Raw genomic sequence first — 5,449 nt, 5'->3', positions numbered from 1 at the left:
ATCAGGACTACAACTACAGGGCCTGAAAAATGGTAATAGATTCAGATACCACTACCAACAGCTTAAAGAATGTCTCTCCTCACTCAAGGTCTATTAAGGCTTAAGAAAGTTAGCTCCCCTACCCTTGCTAACTTTATTAAGCTGTAACTAACTGGGAAACCTGTATATTCAGATTTATGCTCTCAAAATTATAAATACATGTAGCAGATTTTGTTCTCCCAGTCCTCAAACACCTGTAGAGATCTAAGAATATGGCATTTAATATAAAAGCTTTTTGTGGCAAACAGATATGTTAGCTCCTGGCAGCAGCATCTTGTAACTTGTCCAAGAAGACAGATGGCCTCAGAACTTTCACCTGGAAACTTATGGCAAGGCCCTCCACACAGTGACATGTTGGGATCCTGTCCAGACTGTGAATAGGTGTAACAGTGGAGGACCGATTGCCCCATACTGCAAAGTCAAGGTGGGACAGTCTCCCCAAATTTCTACTCCACAGAAAAAAATCTGTCAGATCTTCTGGGCCTATTATCTGAACAAGTGCTGTCTTTTGGGCTTCTGTACAAGATGCCAACGACCACAGAGAGACTTGGGATTGCTGCTCAGGTAGCTGTCTCACTTTTTAAATTTATCCTTCTCAGGTCTGACAATGTTTGATGATTAGAGTATATCAATTTGACAGCCCCAATCCCAAGATTACTGACAGTCCATTAATAAATTTCCACATAAAGCTATGCCTTGCTGCAGATGTTCTATATGCTGTGAATGTGTTGCTCTGATAGGTTGATAAATAAAAAGCCGTTTGGCCAGTAGCCAGGCAGGAAATGTAGGCAGGGTAAACAGACAAGGAAAATTCTGGGGACAGGAAGGCTGAGTAAGTAGACACCAGCCTGCCATTAAGGGAGCAGCATGTAACAGCACACAGGTAAAGTCACAGAACATGTGACAACATATAGATTAACAGAAATGGCCTGAGTTTAAATGTAAAAGCTAGTCAGTGGTAGGCCTGAGCTAATGGCTGATCAGTTTTAATTAATATAAGCTTCTGAGTGATTATTTTTATAAGTGGCTGTGGGGTCTGTGGGGCTGGGCAGGACCAGAAAAATCTTCAGCTATAATGCCTCATTCACAGATTTCATAGTACAGGATAGACCGATTTCAGATATAACTCCAGAGGTTCAAACTTTTAATACTTATAAATGCAGCTTTCATAAACTACATAGAACATTGACTACAAACAGTTTTTAAGACTCTTAAATTTCAACCCTTTTTGCTTTGATGTAAACCTATTCCAGCTGTCGTACAGATACCTACAGGTCCTTGGAAAAGTTCTACTGCATCAAAAATCTAGTCTGATAAAAATTAATCGTTTCCAGAGCCCATTTTAATCTCATCCACTTTAGAGAACATTTTGCAGTTTTCCTTCCATACATGGGCCAAGGGGCTCTCCAGATAGGCCAACCCCCAACCAAGGACACCAACTGAGATGGATGCACCCCCACTTCCAGAGAAATGGCAGATGTGATGGCTCCTACACTCCTGAAGAACACATTCCTCAGTTCACTGCTGTAACCTGCCCCCTCAGCTCACTCAAGGAACAGACACATGAGATCTCCACGATGAGAGCTAACTGGATGCTTCTCCACTCATGCCCCTGCCTCGCATGACTCCTGGGTTCCCCTTTCCACTTTGCCCCTCATCAGCTTGAAGTAGCCTTGAGAATTCAGCACCCTTGTTCCCCTACTGGCTCCCATAACTCACCTCCTTTTTATATAACTGAAAATGGAGAAATGTTAATATTCTGATCCCACCCTTTGGTGCCACCCTATGCCCTAATGTAGAAGCCTATTCTTAAGGGAAAACTGCCTATTTCTCTCTCTTCTCTCTCTCTCTTCCATTTTCCTCACTAGGTGCAAACCTCTCGAACCCCTCACCCCCGTATATCCCTCTCTTTCCCCCTCTCTTCCTCCCCCCCCTCTGTCTGTCTCCCTCTTTCTGTCTTTCTGCATTTTCATTTCTCTATTATAATAAACCATTTCCATGTGGATGCAGTGTCTGGGTTATGTATCTCTACCTACCACCCGCTGCCATGCCTACATGGACTGGGCCGCCTGCCAGCCTGCCACTGCATCTGGGAGTCCTGCCGCATATAATTCCTAATATTATTCATTAGAGGGAAAAGATGGGGACTGAGAAGGTAAGAGGAGTTGAATTTGATAAAAGGATATAATATGCAGGTATAAAAATGTCATAAAAAATGAATTGTTTTGTACAATTAATATACACTAATGAAAAAGATGTTGTCTGATGGTATAGGCTCATTACCCCAGGTACTCAACAATCTGAGGCAGCAGGATGGCTGTGGGGTCCCCAAACAGCTTGACCATACAGCTGCCATGACAGGCTTGGAGGCCCAGACACAGCTTCTGTGACAGGCTTACTGGCAGCAAACAGACCCAGAAAAAGCAATAAGCTGACCCCACCCAAGAAGGGCCTACAGCTAAGGGGAAGTACCTGACATCCCAAACATTTCAACCATTAGATAAGGTTAAATAAGGTGGCCAGATGTCCCTGAGTCTAGCACACACCTATTTCTGTTTTACAGATATCCCTAGACAAATGCCAGCCAATCAGGGTCCTGAACCCTGGAAATCCCCTCACCCCAACCTCTGCTATGATACAAACCCCACCCAACCTGAGCTCAGGGCTCTCTGCTCTCACCACTGTGTCAGACAGACAGAGAGACTGAGCTCAGAGCTTGAAAATAAAGGCTCTTTGCTTTTACATATAGGATTCAGTCTCTGTGGTGGTCTTTTGGAGGTCCCTGAAATCTGGGCATAACAATGGCCACATTCAAAACCTGTCTGGGTGTTGGACTGAGTTCAAGGCCTCAAGGGCAGTTTAGTAAGTCTCAAAATAAAAAATAAAAAGGGGGCTGGGGTCAAGGATTCTGCCTCATTATGTTTAATCTCTAGCAGTGCAAAAAAAAAAAATCCATTGAGAAACTACTTTATGTTGGATATTTTTCTAGGCTTAGAAAACATAAGAATGACTAGATTAGACCTAGTGCATGTGGTCTGAGGGATATTATTCTCTTAGGAGAGGTAGTAATGAGCACAAATATCTGCTGTGGGATGTTCTGTATGCTGTGAATGTGTTGCTTTGATTGGTTGATAAATAAAATGCTGATTGGCCAGTAGCCAGGCAGGAAGTATAGGTGGGATAAACAGACAAGGAGAATTGTGGGAAGTGGAAGGCTGAGTTAGGAGACTCTGCCAGCTGCCGCCAGAAGAAGCAACATGTAAAGATACTGGTAAGCCACAAATCACTTGGCAAGGTATAGATTAACAGAAATGGGTTAATTTAAGATATAAGAGCTAGATAGCAAGAAACCTGCCACGCCCATGCAGTTTATAAGTAATATAAGTCTCTGTGTGTTTACTTGGGTCTGAGAGGGCCTAGGCGGGACTGGAGATCAACTCCAGCTACAAATATCTGTTTCTCCCAGGGTACAGAGTTCAAAAATAAAGCTAGAGAGAAAGAACAAGAGAAGTTAGTAAGTGTTCAAGCTTCTCATGAAATGCATTCTTGTGGAAGAGGCAGGAAGTACATACTAAGTAGTAAAATAGCCCAGCCTGCTCTATAGGGCAAATTCCAAGACAGTCATGGCTACACAAAGAAACCCTGTCTCAGAAAAACCCAAACCCAAACCCAAACCCGCCAACCAACCAACCAACCAACCAACCAACCAACAAAAGAATATCTTACCAGGCGGTGGTGGCACATTCTTTTAATATCGATGCTTGGGAGGCAGAGGCAGGCAGGTCTCTGTGATTTTGAGGCTAGGCTGGTCTACAGAGTAAGTTCTAGGACAGCCAGAGGTACAGAGAAACTCTTTCTCAGAAAAAAATTCATTAAAGAAAACATCCAGGGCTTGCATTAATCTATATTTTTGCAATTTTAAATAACATTTACAATTTTCATTTAACCTTTTTTTAAAAATTACAACATAGCCATTTCTTTTTAAAGTTCACTTTGTGTGCCAGTGTGGTGGCTTGAAAATGGCCCCCCAAAGAAGTGGCACTATTAGGAGATGTGGCCTTGTTAGAGGAAGTGTGTCACTGTGGGGGGGGCAGCTTTGAGGTCCTTTTCTCAAGCTTCCCTCAGTGTGACAGTCAGTCAACTTCCTGTTGTCTGCAAGATGCAGCACTCTCGGCTCCAGCACCATGTCTGCCTGCACGCTGCCATGCTCCCCTTCATGATCATAATGGACTGAACCTCTGAAACTGTAAGCAAGCCACCCCCAATTAAATGTTTTCTTTGTGAGAGTTGCCATGGCCATGGTGTCTCTTCCCAGCAATGAAAACCCTAGCTAAGGCAGCCAGTAAATAGATCATCATTATTCTCCTCCACATACTCCAAACTCTATGAACTGCTTGTGAAGCTGTCTGATTGCTTTCAGTCTTTGGTTCTGACCAGTTTTTGGTGGCTGAAAACTCTTGTTGAATGAGATCAGGTAGTTTTCCTTCCCATTCTTCACATTTCTGCATGCCCAGGTCCCACTGCTGCAGCTCACTCATGAACTGCTGAGAATAGACTATTCATCATTGTTAAGCTTCTGTGTTTGCTCTTCTAGTGTCTTCCAAATTTGCTCAATTTTCTGATTACTGGCTTTGAAGGAAGCTCTTGTATACACATCTGTTCTTTTTCTCTTGGCATGAAGAGCTTTGCTAATGCCTGCTCTCCCTGACCCCCAGCATATTCTATACTTGACCTCCTGTATCTCCAATTATTCTTGCAGAAGGTCTTTTCTTTCCATGTTTATCAATTACCGGAGTCTTGTCTTCATCAACACCCTCTTTTTCAAAGTCAGAACCTTCCTTAGGCTGATCCTCCAAGGAAGGCTTCCCAGATTTCCCAGAATGCCTTCTTCCACCAGACACAATCTTTAGATGTTTCCACTCCATCTCTGTCACCTCTGCTGCTCAGGTGAGAAATCATCTTCCTTGCAGCCATAAAGCCTCTGCTAAGATTCTCAACCTCTGGGTCGTGGCCCCTTTGGTAACCCTGTATCTCCAAAAATATTTATATTACAATTCACAGCAGCAGCAAAATCACAGTTGTGAAGTCACAATGAAATAATGTTATGGTTCGGGGTCACCATAACATGGGGAACTGTATTAAAGTGTGGCAGCATTAGGAAGGTTGGGAACCACTGCTCTGGGGTTGGGGAGTGAATTTCAGATTGCAGTTTAGGAAAGATTAAGAGAGGCTGCTTGGGACTGTACACTGTATAAGAACTAATCAGATGTGGGAGGGAAAAGGACAGAGGTTTCCAGTTAGACAGATAAGTAGTCAAAGAATCCAGGGATTGCTAGAGTTTGTTATGTGCCTCTACCACCCTTGGGACTTAGTAATTTTGGGTAATGGAGAAAGAAGGAGGGGCAAGGTC

The 5,449-nt window shown here is 43.3% G+C and overlaps 1 pseudogene; it reads right to left on the bottom strand.

Annotated features, from left to right (window-relative positions):
- Window positions 1-292: 292 nt before the first annotated feature.
- LOC118586259 lies at window positions 293-4,964 on the bottom strand (annotated as a pseudogene).
- Between the last annotated feature and the right edge of the window lie 485 nt (window positions 4,965-5,449).

The sequence above is a fragment of the Onychomys torridus genome, chromosome 6 (genome assembly GCF_903995425.1).
Source record: "Onychomys torridus chromosome 6, mOncTor1.1, whole genome shotgun sequence".
In the NCBI taxonomy this organism is placed as follows: Eukaryota; Metazoa; Chordata; class Mammalia; order Rodentia; family Cricetidae; genus Onychomys; species Onychomys torridus.
This window is presented reverse-complemented; position numbering and strand designations above follow the sequence as displayed.